The sequence below is a fragment of the Ictidomys tridecemlineatus genome, chromosome 15 (assembly GCF_052094955.1).
Source record: "Ictidomys tridecemlineatus isolate mIctTri1 chromosome 15, mIctTri1.hap1, whole genome shotgun sequence".
Lineage (NCBI taxonomy): Eukaryota > Metazoa > Chordata > Mammalia > Rodentia > Sciuridae > Ictidomys > Ictidomys tridecemlineatus.
The window spans coordinates 56,056,802-56,074,322 of NC_135491.1; positions in this window are offsets into that span (position 1 = coordinate 56,056,802).

Here is a 17,521-nt window from a genome sequence, read left to right on the forward strand (position 1 = left end):
CCTTCAGGGTGCTGCAGAGCTTTAGGTTTAAACCGAGGAAGAATCAGGGCGGGTGAGAGCTCTGTGTAATTCAACAGCCTGGACAAGCTGCTCCCGTGGATCCTTCTCTCACTTCTGGTTCAGTAAGGTGACTCCAGAGAAGTTCTCATGTCCACTTGCTTCTCAGGATGTTCATCCATCAGACCTGGAACTCACAACAGGGCAATTTAGTTTCTGAGAGACTATTGGTCTGGCTTAGGGGGTGGTTTTATCGTGGGGTGCTTTCCTGGAAGGTGTAGGACAGTGACCGGAGTCTCTAGGCACTATCCAGGCATCTCAAACAGGATGCTGCCGATCTTGCCTCAGTCATGAAGGGGGTCACAGAGGTTAGGTAACTACGGCTAATAAACCTTGTATGACCAGTGTTTAGAGGAACACTCCTTGAATTATTAGCAGCTCATGCGCAGAGCTCAGCAAGGGCCTAACAAAGACTTTAAGGTCACGATGGAGGCAGATACAGAGCGAGGCAGAGATGCCAAGCTTTATCCTGCTTTCAGTTACCCAGGGCTCAGGCCTAGGTAAGAGGCCTTCCTTTTAGCAGAGTTCACCACCTAGTGCCTGTGGTAGAATCCAACTAGAATTCTGTAACAGAACAATAACAAGAGTCTCCAGATGTGAAAATCAAACAGCATATAGTTTTAAGTAAGCCATAGAAAGGGAAGTCTCAAGGGAAAAAATATTTATATGTTATATATATGAAAATAAATCCATAAAGCAGGAGACAAATTTTATATATTACAGAAATTAGAGTAAAACATAAAGAAGAGACTAGGGGAATTATCCCTAAATGTAAACAGAGTGTGGGGAGGCTGGGCCCAGCCCTGAGCTACTCCATCTTATAAACTAGCAGTTTGCCATGGGTTACACCTTCAAGTGCCAAGATAGAATGACTCTACACCTTGTTTGTACAAGTAAACAACCACCATCTGCCCAGCACAACAGTAAGGTACACACTGATAAAAAAATTAATTGTGCTAATAAAAATGACCACCTCTGAATTTATTGAATTAAATCTTATTGGGTGTGATGGTATATGCATGTAATCCTAGCAGCTCAAGAGGCTGAGGTAGGAAGATCATGAGTTCAAAGCCAGCCTCAGCAACTTAACAAAGCCCTAAGCAACTTAGCAAGATCCTGTCTCAAAATAAAATATAAAAAATGGGTTGGGGATGTTGCTCAGTGGGAAAGCACCCTGGATTTAATCCTTTGTACAAAAAAAAAAAAATCTTAAGTGCATGAATGCACGAGGGTATCAAATCCATCTCAGAGAAATCAGGCCCATGAGTTTATCGATCTCACCAGATTAACCCTGTCACCTAAAGTCATAGTGGAGAGGCAGCTAAGATGACAGCAGGTTAGCATTCAACTACCCTCATCAGACCTGGTGAGTGCCTCAAAGGTCCACAGGTTCCTAGCTCCTGACTCTGTCCACCTCCCTGCTTGACCTGGTCTCTGTGAAACTGCCTGCAGCTGCACCATGGCCCAGAATCGCTTCCCTGCTGTGTGCCCTGACAGCTGTGAGCCCTGAACAAATTCTTAGGCTGGTTCTTAATCTTACCCAACCTCCTGCAGTGACTCCTTTGCATTCATATCTGCTTTCTGCCTTTGCTCTCAATGCAGCCTCCCAAATCCCTGCAGCTACCTCAGTCCTTCCTGAGCCTCTCTGTAACCTGTATATATCATTGTGTCAGGTATGATGTGTGGCTTGAGTACTATAGATATTAGCAATTAAGATTGGAGTAAAAAAATCCTATGATTGCCCAGCTATGACCACCACCTGACCCACAAGTACTTGGTGAATCGCAACCAATGAAAGTGATATAGCTTGTGAATTTATTGTTACTCAATAAATTCTGACATTGTGGAAAGACACAAACATGTGTCTGGTCTATTTGATGGCATAGCTCATTCAGGACACAGCTTGCTTCCTACAAAAATAAATAAATAAAAGAGAGAAAATGGAAAAGAGGCGATAGAAAAAAATGTCCACTATGGCAAAATCCTAGTTCATGTGCCTCTTTCCTGAGCACCAGAACAGTATCCTGTGTCCCTCCCAGCACCTTTCCAAGGACTCATTCAGACAAGTATCATCCAAGGAAGTTTAATTAAAGGGCTGTTTACAGATACATGAATGGGCTTTAGATAGACCATGGAAATGTTTCAAAATAGCAATAGGACTTTTACTAAGGACAGTGGGGGCTTTTTCTAATCAGTGGCCTCTTGGGGAAGTGGAATACTTTGGAAATGAACACGGAGACAATATTAGGTGACAGTCTCAAAGACATGTTTAAATGGTAGCTTCACAAGATGGACTGCTTTTGGGAGCATTGCCAGAAGGAGCTGCTCAGCCCCCAGTGGACTATGATGTTAGTGGGAAATAAACCTTTATTATATTAAACTACTGAGATTCGGGGTTGCGTATTAAAACGGCTAGTGTTAATTACCCCAACTAATACACCCAATAAAAGTCAGGGCCTCAAATTCTGTGTGGGGTTAAATATTAAATGTACAGCCCAGGACTCAGGAGTAATTAAAAAGTGATTCCAATATTTACTTGTGTCTCTTGAAAAATGCCAATGGGGACACAATTCATAATTTTTTGACTCCTCTTAAAACCATTTTATCATCAGTACCATCCTCTTTTGCCCAGTACTCTCCTCCATCAATCTCAAAAACCTCCTCCAACTCCCAGTCCACGGGAGGGAGTCTCTCCTCCTTACCTGCGGTCCTTCTTCATGAGGACAGTGAGCCACCCTCTGTTTTCCCTGTCTTCCCTCTGGTCCTTCTTTCATCACAGAAGATCCCCGGATCTGGCTGCCTCATGCACAGGGATGTGTAAAGATTACATAAAATTAGGACAGGGAAATAGGAGGATCTGGGGGCATGGTGAGGATGCAGGAGTGTGCCAGTAGTGCTGGCTTCCTGGGAAAGCTGTCAACAAGACGGAGTTGGCACGCAGCGTGTGTCCAGGGAGCAGATTTTAGACTAACACCTATGGGAGCAAGAGAGAGGACAAAGGATGGGCAAGCGGTGACAAAGGTGCTCTGGAGTCCCATGTCCGTCTTTGGGTCACAGTGGCTTAGCCAACCCTTTCCCTGCTGCCGAGCAAGAGAGAGGACAAAGGATGGGCAAGCTGTGACAAAGGTGCTCTGGAGTCCCATGTCCGTCTTTGAGTCACAGTGGCTTAGCCAACCCTTTCCCTGCTGCCGTCTGCCTTGAATGTGGGCAACCCTGGGAAGCAGGTGAACTTGGGGGAGGACATTGCTGAGAGGGCTGCCACTGACAGCTCTGCCGACAGCTGGGACCGAAAATCCTGCCTTGTGGGCCATAACTGTGGCTCTGGACCACCTGTGCTGTTGGGGGCACCCTCACTGTAGAGGTTGCTGTGGCTTCACACCTTCTGTGCCAGGCCAAGTTTGCCAGTTCCTTAAAGAACCACACCAAAATTTCCTTCTTGCAAGAGGCCTTGCTGTCTGGCTCTTGGCCCTTCTTACCCTCTTTCCCTGGGGCCGCTGGGTCTTTTCGTGGGCACTGTACCCCTGGAGGCTCTCCCTGGGCTGCAGGGTTGAGGAGAGAGTGCTGCTGGCCTGTCTGTAATGCACCCAATTCTCAGCATTATTAGAGAACAGGGTAATGACTCTATTCACAGCAAGAACTTATTTAGGGCTCTACCCCTCTCCACTGTTAGCCTTAGCAGCCACTCTGAAGCTGTGGATAACACACTAGTCCTCCAAATGGATTCCTTGCCTGATTATATATAATTAGGGCCTGGGCAGGGATAGCTTGCTAATTCCTCTTTTCCCAAAGAGCCTTATTTGTCAATTCTTGCAATGGCCCAGACTAGCATTGGGTAAACTCTGGAGCTGAGCCCTGAGAGGAGGTTGGAGCAGTGCTGTGGAGCCTCAAGGCCTTCCTCTGGGTGTGGAACCCAGCTCAGCCACTAACTGTGCACAGGTTTCTCAACGCCCACACACTTCCATTTTGTTCGCTGCTGTGTATGGGTGATGGCGTCTCCCTAATACAGTTGTGAGAACAGATCCTCAAGTCATGTGCCTGGCACCGTGCCCAGCACTTGTTAGATAACTGCTCAGAGACTGTTGGGTGGCTAGCCTTATTGCAATTTCCATTTTTCCTTTGGGAAAAGTGGACTCACTTTGCAATGGGTGATTCTGATTAGCCTGGGGCAGCTTCTGAGAAGCTCTTCTCTCTGACTTTTTCGGCACCCTGTACCCTACCCGCCTCTAGCTGTGATGCATAAAAGCCTACAGCCATTGTGAAGGCCAGCACCAGCGTCTGTGTCCCCAGTGGACTCTCCAGTCCTCGGCTCCTTCTGGTGGTTCTCACTTTGTTGTTGCCAGTGCTCGCTGATACAGCCCTGTCACAGGGCTCCCCAAGTCTGCCTGAGGACCCAGGGTCAGGTAAGGGTGTGACTTGTTCAATGTTGTCCACACGCAGCGGCTCCCTCCACATCCTCAGCTTCACTTTCCCTTTGGTTGCCTGAACTCCAAGATGGCACCCACACACTCCTCTGCCCTCCGTGCTCAGCCTTCTCGTCTCAGCTCTCTTCTCTTCAGCCCACCCTGTCCTCATAGCCCCTGCAGCCCACCACAGAGCTCAAGTCTTTCCTGTCTACCCCTCCTCCACGACTCAGGGTCTTCAGACTTCTGTGGGAAATAGAGATTTCACCACGCTCCATCTCTATTTTTTCTTGATTCTGCTGCTTTTCGCCATCTCCTTTAGTTGCAAGCATCCCATCTTAGACGGGGGCCATCCAAACTCATGGGAATGAGGAGAAGAGTGGACTATTTACCCACAGATGGAGGGTGGATCACAGAGGCCTCTGTGCTCCGTGGTTTTGGTACCACATGAGTTTCTTCCATCCATCTATCAATCTATCCATCCAATGATAAAATGTTAATTGAACAATACAAACATGTGTCAGGTCAAAGATGAATTCCTGCCTTCAGTGAGCTCACCACCTATCACAGAGGATGAAGTATGTGTACAAAAATTACAAGAAAAGAAAAATGTAATCAGTATCTTAAGACCAAGGTATAAAATGACTTTTCTGATGGAGGTGGGAAAAGGGGAAAGAATCCTTGGTAAAGAATAGGGAATAAAGGGGAAGTAGGATGTCAGCAGGTAGCCGTAGAGGTGGGTCCTCCCAGGCCAAGAAGGGAGCAGGGGTGGTAGCCCTGGGAGCAATGAGGTATAAGGCTGGGACATCTCATGCCTTGTGTGTAGTTGAGGGATGGAGTGCACAGCGAGGCTGGATCGCCAGTCATCACAGTGAAGGCAAAGCCAGATGAGAAGTGGAGACCATTTTTGGAACTGCTAACAGTTCTGAGGGTCAGACATCAGTAGAGCTGTGCCTTAGGCAGGTTCATTTCTATAAAGAGATTTAAAACAGGCTAAAGACTCAGGAGAGGATTGAGCCATGTGGCCTGAGCAGCCATGGGCAAGGGAGCTGAATCTGGAGGAAGAGTACAAGGGTGTTCAAGAAGCCAGATGTGTGCAACCTGGATAGAGAGAGGTTTGGGATCCAGGTAAATGGCAAGATCTTTGCAGAACAGCAGTTTGGAAGGAAAACAAGGACATCTGGAGAGAGGAATGTGTGGCCGTGGGGAGGCACGTCTGGAGCATGGGGTTCACCAGTTTGGATTTGCTACTTTAGGATCTCATAGGGAAGGAGAGCAGATGGATGGAAACCGGATGGCTCTGTTCTTTAGCATAGAGACTTCTTCTGTCTTGCGAGGGACCCAGCAGCTAACTAATCTAATCAGTGGGGTTCCAGGCCTGAATATAGGGTGAAGCAAGACCTCTGCGGGCTGACCGAGGCAGCCTGAAGCACGCAGGGTGGACAGCTTTCCTCCTGGCATGTGGATGCCAGGTGTGGGCCATGCGGGTCACCAGCCAGTGTATCCAGGGACAGCACCCTTCCTGCCCCCACTTCCCTCAGGGGGACAAGATGAACAGGGTGTTATTTCAAAGCATGTTTCTTTCTGGAATCCCAGAAGGAAACCAGAACTGTAGAGACAGACTAGACCCAAGTGAGTCCAAGTCCAAAGGCCTCTGGGAGCCATGGACAACTCCATCTTCTCCAGAGACTTGCTGAGACCATTGTCCCCGAGTCCTTGGCAGTTTACGGTTTTGTATTAAATCTAAGTGTTTCCTTTTGATGAAGTATTTTATGATGGGCATTGTAAATTACTCTAAGGATACTTTCTAGTCAGCAAGAATTTATGACAATGATAAATTTGGGCAATGTCTCTCTAAGTGTCTCTATGAATGAGCACTTCCCAAATCTCCCCAGGTTCTGGTCTGAGGCAGAGCCCCTTGATGATTATTTTTGTACTTTCTACGTCTCTAGTGACTTCTTTTATTAAGATTCTCAAGAATAAGACTTATGATTTATCCGGATGACATATTAACAGCCAGTCATACCAAATACATTTTTCTTTCTTATGTACCAGAAGGAATATTCCCGCTGTCAGCCTTTGGGTACAATGAATTTCAAAAAGTTCTCTGGTGTTTTTTCCTCAACATTGAACATTTCTTAGCTTTATATGTTATCAAAATAGTTAGAGGTTCTGGAGAGGAACAGCAACAGAAATGCAGACAGAATGGTGTTTTATTAAGAAGACTAAGGAAAGATGAGCATCTTCTTGTGGACTTTCATTTATAAAATGATTGAATTGGATCAATGTTTATGAGGAATCTCACTAATGGGGGAGGACAACCCCACATGGAATCAGTGCTCAGCCCAAATCAGTGGATCCAGTGGCCTCACTTAATATTGCCACCATGAAACAGAGTTCATATTTCACATTTAAAAACCCTTTTCAAGGTAGTCATTTGGGAAAGGAACAAATAGAATTATTTCAATTGCACAGGGTCCTTTATTGTTTATCTCTTGGGCTTCACTTTTTGGATGTGTTTACAGCAGAAAAAGCACAATCACATCACTGGCCACTTCAGATTTTCCCAAGAGAAGATGAGTCATTCATGACTCATTTAAAGGAGGGAAGCATCTTTCATCATTTTAGGGGGAAACAAAAAGAGCAACAGCAACAACAACAAAAAAAAACCACCAAACTATTCCTCTTCTATACAACATGATTTCTCTTCTGTGCACGCAGGCCCTCACAATTCAGTCCAGAGGTCCTAATAGTGACAGGCACTATCTCCACATGGCTAGTTAAGAATCTCCACATCTCCATCAGATCTCATTTTGGCATTAAAATTTTAATTTGAATACTTATAAATAGAAGCAAAAATGAATGATGAGAGGGAGAGGCAGTGGAACAAGAGTATTTATGCAATTGGGGAGTGGCTTTGCGCTTCTCTTTTCAAGAGGATGGGTCCCTTTTTTGGCCAGGGGTGTGTGTGCAATGCAGAAATGAAAAACTGTGCAGTAAAATTGGATTTACTCACACTTCTTGATGTGCCCATCACCAAGCTATTGATCTTTGGGGAAGAAATTGCCTGGATTTGTGCACAGAAGTGAAATTTTGGAACAAATTGTTGACATAACATTGGTGCTTTGTGGATATTTGTTGAATAAAATGGGTTCATCAAATGGGTTGGTGTTTAAAAGACAATGGTGTCCACAAATAAATAGATGGGAGAATGAATTTGTGAGTTATTCCTCCAACTCACAAATTGGATGCCGTGGGTTCTCTAAAGTCAATAGACGGCTGGAGGTTCTAGGCCTCATTTGAGAAGCCAGATCTGGCTTGAAATCTGTAGCGCTCAGCTTGTGTACACACTCCATTCATTTTTCATGTTTTTATCCTTCATCTACTAGTTCAACTTGCTCATGAACTTTGGCCTGGAGTTTGAGCTGTTTGTTGAATACATTCTTCTATTTAGGTTCTTCTGTCTGAGGTTTACCAAAGGTTCCCTGACAAGCTGCCCCTCCTGCCCCATAATTCCTCCCACACCCTTCTCTTCCTCACCACCTAGGACTTACAGGACATCTCACTCATTGCATACTGCTGGAGAGCTGGGAGTGTGTGCGGGTGGGTGCATCCTCAGTAACAGTGGTTGGGTGTGGGACACTGATGTGAGCTGGTATGTTTGGCACAAATGCTAAAGGACAAATCTAGGGCGAGGGTGGCCTTGGGAAATGGAACAGACAATGGAGCCCAATCCAAGTCTGGGCTTAGAGTTGAAAATTAGAGCATTGAGCAAATATCTTGTGGAGACCAAATGACCCTTACCAGTCCTCTGAATATCTTAGTGTTCTACATGTCACCTTTTCTGAGCACACTGGGGATCTACGTGGTGGGATCCACTAAGCCATCTCCCTGTCTCCCACTCGCCCCTGTCACCTTTCCCTCATCCTTCTATCCCTCCTTCTCTTCTTTCTTTTCTATCAGGTGAATACAATTGAATTTGCAAATATTGTCTCTAGGATGCCGACCTTAAGATTCAGGCTTATGAAGTTCAAAAGAAAAGTGTACACAGAGCTCCTGAGTACCAGGACCTGGAAGACCAGCCAAGTGTTTGACTTGAGTGGAATGCAGAGGGACAGCAGGCCAGGTGGAGGGACTCTCTTTAACCTGTCTGGTCACTGGTCCATGAGTGTCCCTGTCCCAGTCCCAAGAGAAATGAGCCACAAAGACAAGGAGTGAAAAGAAGACGAGGACCAGCCTACTCCCTTTATCTGTCACTCTCTGGAACTCACACTGCCCCTAGGACCTCTTGACTGAAATTTTTAGGAGACTGAGTCTGACAAGAACTTACTATGCTTTAGGTGCTTACTTACAATTTTCAGATTAAATCACCAACTTGGAAAAAAAATAACATTTTCAAGATATACCACTGAGAATGCTTATAATCATCTAATAGATGTTTTGAAATTAAAGTATAATATAATTTGATAAAAATAATAACATTAAAAACATTAGAAACGGAAAAGGCATAATGCTAAGCATCCTAATATTACATTTCTCTTTATTAATACATATTCTCCCCCCCTCCACCCTGCTTGCTTTCCTTCTCGTTCCTTCCCAGATTTATTCTGGGTCTACTCTTATTAGATGCTGTTTTAGGGGTGGGGGATAGAGTATCACAAAACAAAGATTTCTGCCCTTCTGGAGCTTAATAATATTAAGCAACCAACATGAAAATAAGAAAACTGTATGTTAGAAGCTTTTAATTTTATTGGAAAAAATAAGAGATCAGAGAGAGTAACAGGGTGTGAGAGAGCTAGAGGGGAGGAGGGGTCAGAGAGGGGAGCCTGGGAGCACAGCCTTCTGGGAGGAGAGGGCTCCGTCACTGCGCAGATATGTGAAGAGAGGGTGTAGGGAGCCATAAGGTCAGATCCCAGGGGCAGGAGTTTGGCTGCAAGCTTCAGGAGTGGCAGAGAAGCCATGGGGGAAGGTAGGGGAGTTGAGTTCAGGAAGACGAGGTGGGCCCTCTGTATACCTAGGGCTTTGCCTCTCCAAGTAGAGTGGAGCAGAGAAGTCGCATGAACTGCATTCTTTGTTGAAGGCATCCCTCTGACTGCTCTATGGAGATGGGATAGGTACAGGTCAGAGAGAGCAGCTGGGAAGCCACAGAGTCCAGGAAAGAGAAGACAGTGGCCAAGCCAAGGTCAGCAGTGGACTCCACATACCTGTTCTTCATGGTTCTAAATGCACCACGCTGGACTCTGAGCTCAGCCCGAGAATATAGCTTTGAAAAACAGCAGGCCAGAAACCCAGCCGCTGAGCAGTGTTGTCCTTAGCATTCTTATCAAAGGACATGTAAATAACAATGGGGTTCAGATTTCTGGAGGGGGCACATCTTAGAGAGTTTTGCTGATCTACCGCTTGAGAGCTGTCTGGAAGAGAAAAATCTATGCATTTATCAAATTTCTGCTAATGAAAGTATTAATGAATCATTAGTATCATTGTTTGCTGCCTCAAGGATCACAAGCTTCGTCCATTTACCTTCGTGAAATCTGGTAGACTAAATGTGTTTGAGATTATGAGATTCTTTTCTGCCTAATTTATTTTATAAACTGCAAATGTAAATCATACCGCTCTCACATGCAATTTCAGCCGAGAGGACAACGACAATGTTGGCGTAATTGAGGCATTCTAACTTGGGGGTGCCCACAGAACCGCTGAGTCGGAATGCCATCTCGAGTTTTTTAGATGTTTTTAGTCTTAAAAATAATTTCCAGAGTGTCATTTTTGTAATTCTAATTTCAATTTATAGCCTAAACATTGCAGGGAGCTTTGGGGGGTATTACAGCTCGTTTTGGGTCTTTGTCTGCTAGTGCTTCCATTACAGCCTCCATAGTGAAAGAACATTTTTTTAAAAAAACTTCTAACATAAGCATTTCTAACTGTGTCCCATTATGGGGCACCAGGCGCTGCAGGGAAGCGCGTCGCTAGAGGTGTCCTTATTGTTGAGGAGTGTGGTGCAGTTGTGATTGTTTTACATCCTTCCTGTTTTTGTCCAGGACAGACAGAATGAAATAGGAGGTCTGAGGACCCTGAATGTTGAACAGCAGGACTGGAGAGCATGAAGGATGACCTAGCCCAAGCCTCGGGTTCACAGATGGGGAAACCGGGGCTCAGGCTGGCGAATTAACTCAATGGAGAGCCAGTGCCTACATTGTTGTGCTTTCCTGATATTGAAGTGTGGATGCTACACACTCCACTGTGGTCTGGGTCTGACCGTGTAAGGGGAGTGGCGTTGGGGTCAACAGAGAATCTTGTGGGATTTTATTCCCCTCTCCTTGTCTTGCTACAACCATGTGTCAAAAGACCCATTCTTCAGTTTTGATGGGACACATTCAGCATGAAGAAGATCAAAGACAACAGGGTTGAAGGTGACCGTTCTGTCCACATAGTCTGGCTGCGGGACAAATGGCAAGAGTCATCACTCTTAAGATGCTCAGCCGGTCTTCCTAAAGCTGAAGCGAGTCACAGTCCTGCTGTGTGTGGCCTTCTGTAGAGGCAGACCCTCCCTCCTTGCCAGGGAGCGGAGCTCACAGCTCAGGCTGGAAGGGAAGGGCACACCCCTCTGTGGCCACTAGTGACTGTGATAAAGCAAGGCGGCCACTCAGACTCAGGGAAGCTTCACCACTGGTGACAGGGATGTAGGTATGACCTAATTAATGATGGTGCCAACAGGCAGAGACAGCAGTGCCTAGTGGAATGTGCCCATGTTTGGACCTCCAAATAACGTTGGGAATTCTAGTATTCTAGGGCAAGACTGTGCCTGCTTTCTCATGTGTTAAATGGATGATAGTGCTCATTCCATCAGGTGAGGAGGTGGCCAGGTGACAGAGTGAGAGGGTGGAGTTATGTTTAACACCTGGTGGCGTCCTGTGGGGACTGCCTAAGGAAAAGTTTCTCTTTGGCCTAGTTCCCAGTCCTCTAGTAAACAGGAAAGTGAGCCTGTCTGTGATCCCTGCCAGGGCACCGAGAATCTGTTCAAACAAGGGGGTGAGAGGTCTGTTTTACTAGTCATTATTGTTTTGAAGTATTGAGTTTGCCCAGCCATTGTTCTGGTGGCAAAAAAAAAATTGGAGATCTGGCTTAATTTAGGTTGAGGGAATCCCAAGCAAGGCTGCCCCCTTATACGTAGAGTTATCAGGCATGTTTGAAGTGGCCTGCACCTTGCCTTCAGGGTGAAGCTGGTGAGGTGGGCATTGTTGGTCCCTCCACGGCTGTGGTCTCTTGCTGACTGGGCCTGACTCCCCGTCACACCCCAGCAGCAGTGTCTCTGGGGTCAGCTTCCCTGCATGGGAACAGAGGCACGAATTCAGTGAGATACTGATGCAGCAGTGGGTGTTATGACGAGCCACCCAGGTCCTTTCAGAAGAGCTGGGAACTGCTGACTAGCAGCCCTGGTCATCAGTCCCCTTAGGAACTTGCTTGGCTGAAGGGCACCAACTCCCTAGGGCATGTCCATCCAGTGACTCGCTGATGTGGGTGATATGAAGACCTGGCCTCTTATAGCATCTCAAGTCAACTCTAAAGAGCCATCCTAGCTACCAGGATAACTGTGGGGTCAGCTGAGGCCTTTTATGAGATGGTCTGTCTGCTGCGCTTCCCCTACGTCCAGTCCTGCTGAACGCCTTTCCCTCTGTGCACTACATTCCCAAAGCACAACCTCCTGGGTGCTCATCTCCGGCTCCCAGTCTGCATCTCAGGGGCCCAGTCCCAGACAGGAGGGCATCTGTGAGAAGGCACACCAGGCACTGTGGTGTCCATCAGGGACACTGTGAGTGCTCTGTTTAAAAGTATCTCCGGCTGGTGACTTTCTCCTCAGTCCCCCTTGTCCTGCACGTCCCCTATATTCTGAAGCTCCTCACCGTGCTCTATCCTTGTCGGCAGTTATTGGCGACTGCATTTTAAATCCTGTCACCTTCCCTAAGGAGTGGACTCTGGGTCCAGGCACAGGGGGCAGGGGATGGGGGAGTGGGACTGTGACTTCCCCAGGCATTTCAACAACCTGTGGGTTAAAACTTTGCAGTTCCAATGAACAGCTTCAAAGGAAAAAATGTTTTCTTCTCATCTTCATCTTTAACCCCCTTTCAAAAAATAGAATAGGTTTCTAATTATAAACTGTGCATTTTTAATTACTCAAGAGCCCAACAAAATCAAAAGCAAATTTTCATTTTTTAACAACGATCTGAAGTTAGACCAACATGTTGGCTGTGTTTTGCTTTGGATGAGCTGTAGGTCATCTTTTCCTGGTACTTACAGTTTCGGCGTCTATTTTTTTTTCAAAATTTATATATAAAGAACATATATTACTTTTGTAAATAAAAAAAATGACGGTTTATTACAAACAAATCACACTACATCCTGTGCAGGTCCCTGGCAGCTGCAATAAGAAAGTCTTAATGTTTCCGACCTCCCTGAAATGAACACCTGACAGAGCCCCCCACAGAACTTGAGGCTTTTGGTCAAGGAAGAAAGAACCACTAGAAAATAGAGCATATTCCACACTACAGCTCATAATCTCAGAACATTGACTTCTTTTTCAATGCAAATTAAAGAAAAGAAGATGTGAACACCATAAACCGGGCTGGAAACTTCATCCCTCTCTTTACAGATGTTCATTAACATAACAAAACATAAGTGAGGGTTTAGCCTGGACCTCATCTGTTCTGAGCAGATACTGAATAGAAGGATGTCAGAAGTAAGCCAATGAGACCAGGAAAAGCATTTTCATCTGGAAAAAAAAAATGATGTGAAATATGCGGTCACCAAAGAAGGGCCACCATGTTTTATTTTGTAATTATGAAAATTTGTCTCTTTTGACAAGTGAAATGAATTTAGGCACTCAGGCATGGGGAGAAAGTTGAATTGTCTGAAAATTAAATCAAAGTAAAAATGAAAAATATAAATGGGTGTTTCATATTCACTAACATGGGAGTCATCTTTTAGATCTGACATTTTGAAGCAATCCCTGAGAAACTTGATAGCTCATACCTCTGAGTAAATTATGGTCCTGAGCATTGTGGAAATAATTGAGAATGTTTGTTGTTTTTAAATAAATGCAATAAATCTGGAGCGGCCTGTAGTACCGAGAGCAGCGCTTTATACCCTGAGATCCTCAACGTGTGGGGAGGGGATATTATCACAGAGGAGGAGCATGCATGTTGACACCTTGGGGGTGGCAGGATAGGGAGGTTCAGATCCTTCCCATAGGGAGAGCAGTGTGGAGGCCAAGGGGGAACCCCCAGCAGAAACAGGATCACATCTGGCTCTTGTGTCTTAGAGGTGTGGCCAGGCTTATCATTCCCCTTTAAAATGGCAATGTGGATGAGAGCCTGCCTCCCAGGGGTGCTGGAAGACCAGTGAGCACTTGACAGATTGCCGTGAACCACCTCCAGAGATGCTGACCTCCAGTCCTTGGTTGCTAGTAATCTCTCTGTGTGCTCCTGAATTATTTGTGTGTGTGTGTTATGGTGTGTGTGTAATCTGTGTGTGTGTGTGCCCTTTTATGTATGTGTGTGCTCACACATGTATACTGGCTATATATGTTCCAGGGTATAATTGTGAGGCTGTGTGTACTTCCTACATACTTGTGTGTGAATGTGTGGTGTGTGTGTTTTGGTTCGAGGCTGCTTCTGGGACTAGCAATGAGCCACCTTTTGTGCCCCTCCTGGGCCTGCAGCCACAGAAGAGAGTTCAAGAGCTGGACCTGGCCCTGGGTTTTTAGCTGAGCAGCTGAGCGCCTGCTCCCATTTCTGTGTGCAGTGAGTACATGAACTGCTCCATGCACACACACTTGACTGTGTTTTATACAACACATTTATTTTCTACTATATTTTAAAATACCATGTGCTTTTTAGTTTTTAAAGTAGCTACTTTCTAGCCAGAATCCAGTAATGTCGTGGGAATCCCACGTCGTTTAAAATGGTTCATTCTGCAAAATGGTATCCGTGGGCAACTAATGAGGCTGGTTGTCTTAATTAGTTCCATAGTTGAGAGTGGGTTAGTTCAAGACAAGCACAGCCTTAAGTCCAGCTTGAATGGAGGGGTTCAGAACTCGAGTGCGTCATTTGAGGCTGAAAGGAGCCTCTCTCCCTGTCCCTCCCTCTCTCTCTGGGGTGATGACGTCCCCCTGACCCATCACTTTGATCTGGTGCTTTCTGCTTCCCGTTGCCTGTGGCCCGTGAACAGCCCTGGGCCTGGCCTGCCTGACACTCCCTTCCCTGTCCTACAGCCTGTGTCCTTCCGTCCCAGCAGAGTCCCTCTGCACACTCACCTCATTTTTCTGTTGTTTGCTGGTGCCTGTATCAACCTCCCTGCTGACTGGGCTTCGTGGGAGCTGGCGCTGCCTGTCTGCCTGGCCTGGCTCAGGGCCCCCAGAACAGCAGGCACATGGTGACATGTGAACTAGTGCATGCCCGCAGCCTCGACCCAGCCGGAACCCTGGTGACCCGCTCCTGCTTTCACTCACCAGACATTCCTGTCACCTTCCTTGTTGTTTGTTTTTGGGTGACAGTCACCTCATTTCCTTTTGGCTCCAGGCCCAACTCATCAGTACCCTCTACCTGCTGGCCACAGTGACCAGCTTGTGGGTGGGCTTGGGACCCATGTGGACCCAATGAAGCTTAATTCTAACTTTCTCTGAAACTAATAGGAAAAAGTGGCTAAGCTGTGAGTCTGTGTCTGCAGAGCTCCCAGCAGGTATTTTTCTGTTCAAGAATGAAGTCAACAAGTAGGAAAACACAGGCAAAAGACAGAGACTGAGTCCTCCTGGATCCAGCCTTACCTGACACAATGTGTCTCTGGACTTCTCAGATACATGAACCAAAACATTCTCCCCTCCTCCCTTCTCACTTCTTCTTCTTCCTTTTTTAAAGTAAGCCCTGCAGATTTAGGGCCCTTATTTTAAAACTCAACTTTTCCGTTCCTGAATTAACTTGAGGAGGGAAAGGCAGGCAGGCACTCTCAAGGGCAGAGAGCTGGGAACAGTTTCCCCTGGGATGAGCCGGGGCCCAGTCCAAGACTCTGAGAGTCTCAGAGGATTGTACACTCCCTGTCAAGTGCCTCTTGGAGAACTAGTGGGGAAGACATTTATTTGTTCTACTAATATTCCTAAGAAAATTTTATTTTTATTTTTTTCCTAAGAAAATTTCAGAAACTAAGTTTAATTGGGTTTATGTAATTTTCATTCCAATCACCCTAAATGCAAATGTCTTCTAGGGTAGTATTAACTAAGAGCTTACCCACTCGGCCACACTGCATGAGGTATGCACCCTGGTCCTGGCAGCGGAGGAGTCAGGGAGTCAGCACCACGCGATCTGCTGAATGGTCCATAGGAACATGGGAGATTCCTCTTTCAGGAGGTGTGTGATCAAGGAGCATGAAGTTCAGAACAAACAACAGGTTTGTCGAAGACAACTGGCAGCACCAATTTATAAGACTGTGTCAAGGACTAACTGGGAGTGCAGGGAGGAGTGGCAAAGTCTGTGGATGCATAAACTAGCTTTTAGATGAATTCTCTTGGAAGTGCTCTGGAGCTTTCCTGAGGGAGGAGGCATGAAATGGCATGAAATGGACCAATGTCCTCTGGGAATTGGAACAGGGTGACAGTTTTTTTTTTTTTTTTTGGTGCTGGGGATTGAACCCAGGACCTTGTGCCTACTAAGCAAGCACTCTACCAAATGAGCTATATCCCCAGCCCAGAATGGCACTTTTTCTTTGTCAGATCTCATGGCCTCCTTCTATGTCCAGGTCTCTGGTGGGGCAGCCTTCCCTTGTGGGGATCTTGGCACCCACTGCTGAGCAGAACCCATGGAGGCCCTCCCCTTTACCATCTCCCTTCCAGAGAGATAAAGCACCCATTGGACTCAGAGCTGAGGACAGGGTCTCCCATAGAGTACATGCAGCCTGAGGTCAGATCCCCAGGGAGAGGACTTTGTCGCCAGCAGCCCCACCTCTGTGGTGGGGAGGTGGGCGAGGTCTCTGGCAGACACAGATCTCAACAGACCCTTCATTGGATCTTTTGGTGAGAGACAGAAAGGACTTCTGTGCCAGGCAGACCTCAGCCGTTCTGGGGGAGTTCAGTGAAGGGAGGCCCAGAGACATTCTACCTTTTTGGAAGAGAGCACACTTTGGTGGCTGGCAGCCTGCAGGGAGCCCAGTCCAGTTATTCATGGGGTAACTAGGGACACGTCCCCAGATATATCTACAACTCAGTTTCCTTCTTGGAAAATATTTGTCTGCAGAACTGCTGGGATAATTGGAAAAGGAAAAATAGGCAAAGAATTGCATGGCATTTCTGGCAGGCAGAGTGGGCTTGGACAAGGCCACCTTGGGTTCTTCTTCCTGTGTGCTTTGTAGCAGGTGTGTGCACCTGTGCCCATCAGTGTCCATGATGATTCTCTTTGTTCTTGCTCCTGGCCCAGCACCTGACTAATGGAAGATGCTCCATGTACATCTTCTTTTATCTATTCAGCACATTTTCATAGAGTACATACTCTGTGATGTGATCATACAGTTGATGCATAGGGCACATGGCAGGCAGTGTGACCTGTGCAGCTTGGCCAGTGCTATGAGCTGCCCCTTGTACCCTGGTCTACACCCTTGTTTTACTCACATTGCTCTGTGAAAGAGGTGTTGTATCCCTCCTTCAAGGACAAGATAACTGCAACTCAGGACAGCGTGAGCTCTTAGACATATGGAGGGATAAAAGAGGGTAGCCTGGGCAAGAGAGAATTCTAAGAGCCCTGTTTATGAGTGGAATCTGGGCTGGGGACTCTTTTAAGTCAGCTCAGGCCTGAGCTCCCAGACTGGTGGGAAGGGAGCTGCATATGCTTCAGCAAAGAAACTGAGATCTTTCTTCTAATTCTGGGATGTGTGTGTGTGTGTGTGTGTGTGTGTGTGTGTGTGCATTTGCGGGTGAAAGGGAGAGAGACAGAGAGATGCACATGGAGAGAGTCAGTGAGAGCTGGAGCTTAACATAGACAGAGAGGTACCGCAGAGCTCAATGAAGAAAGGATGTGTCCCAAGGA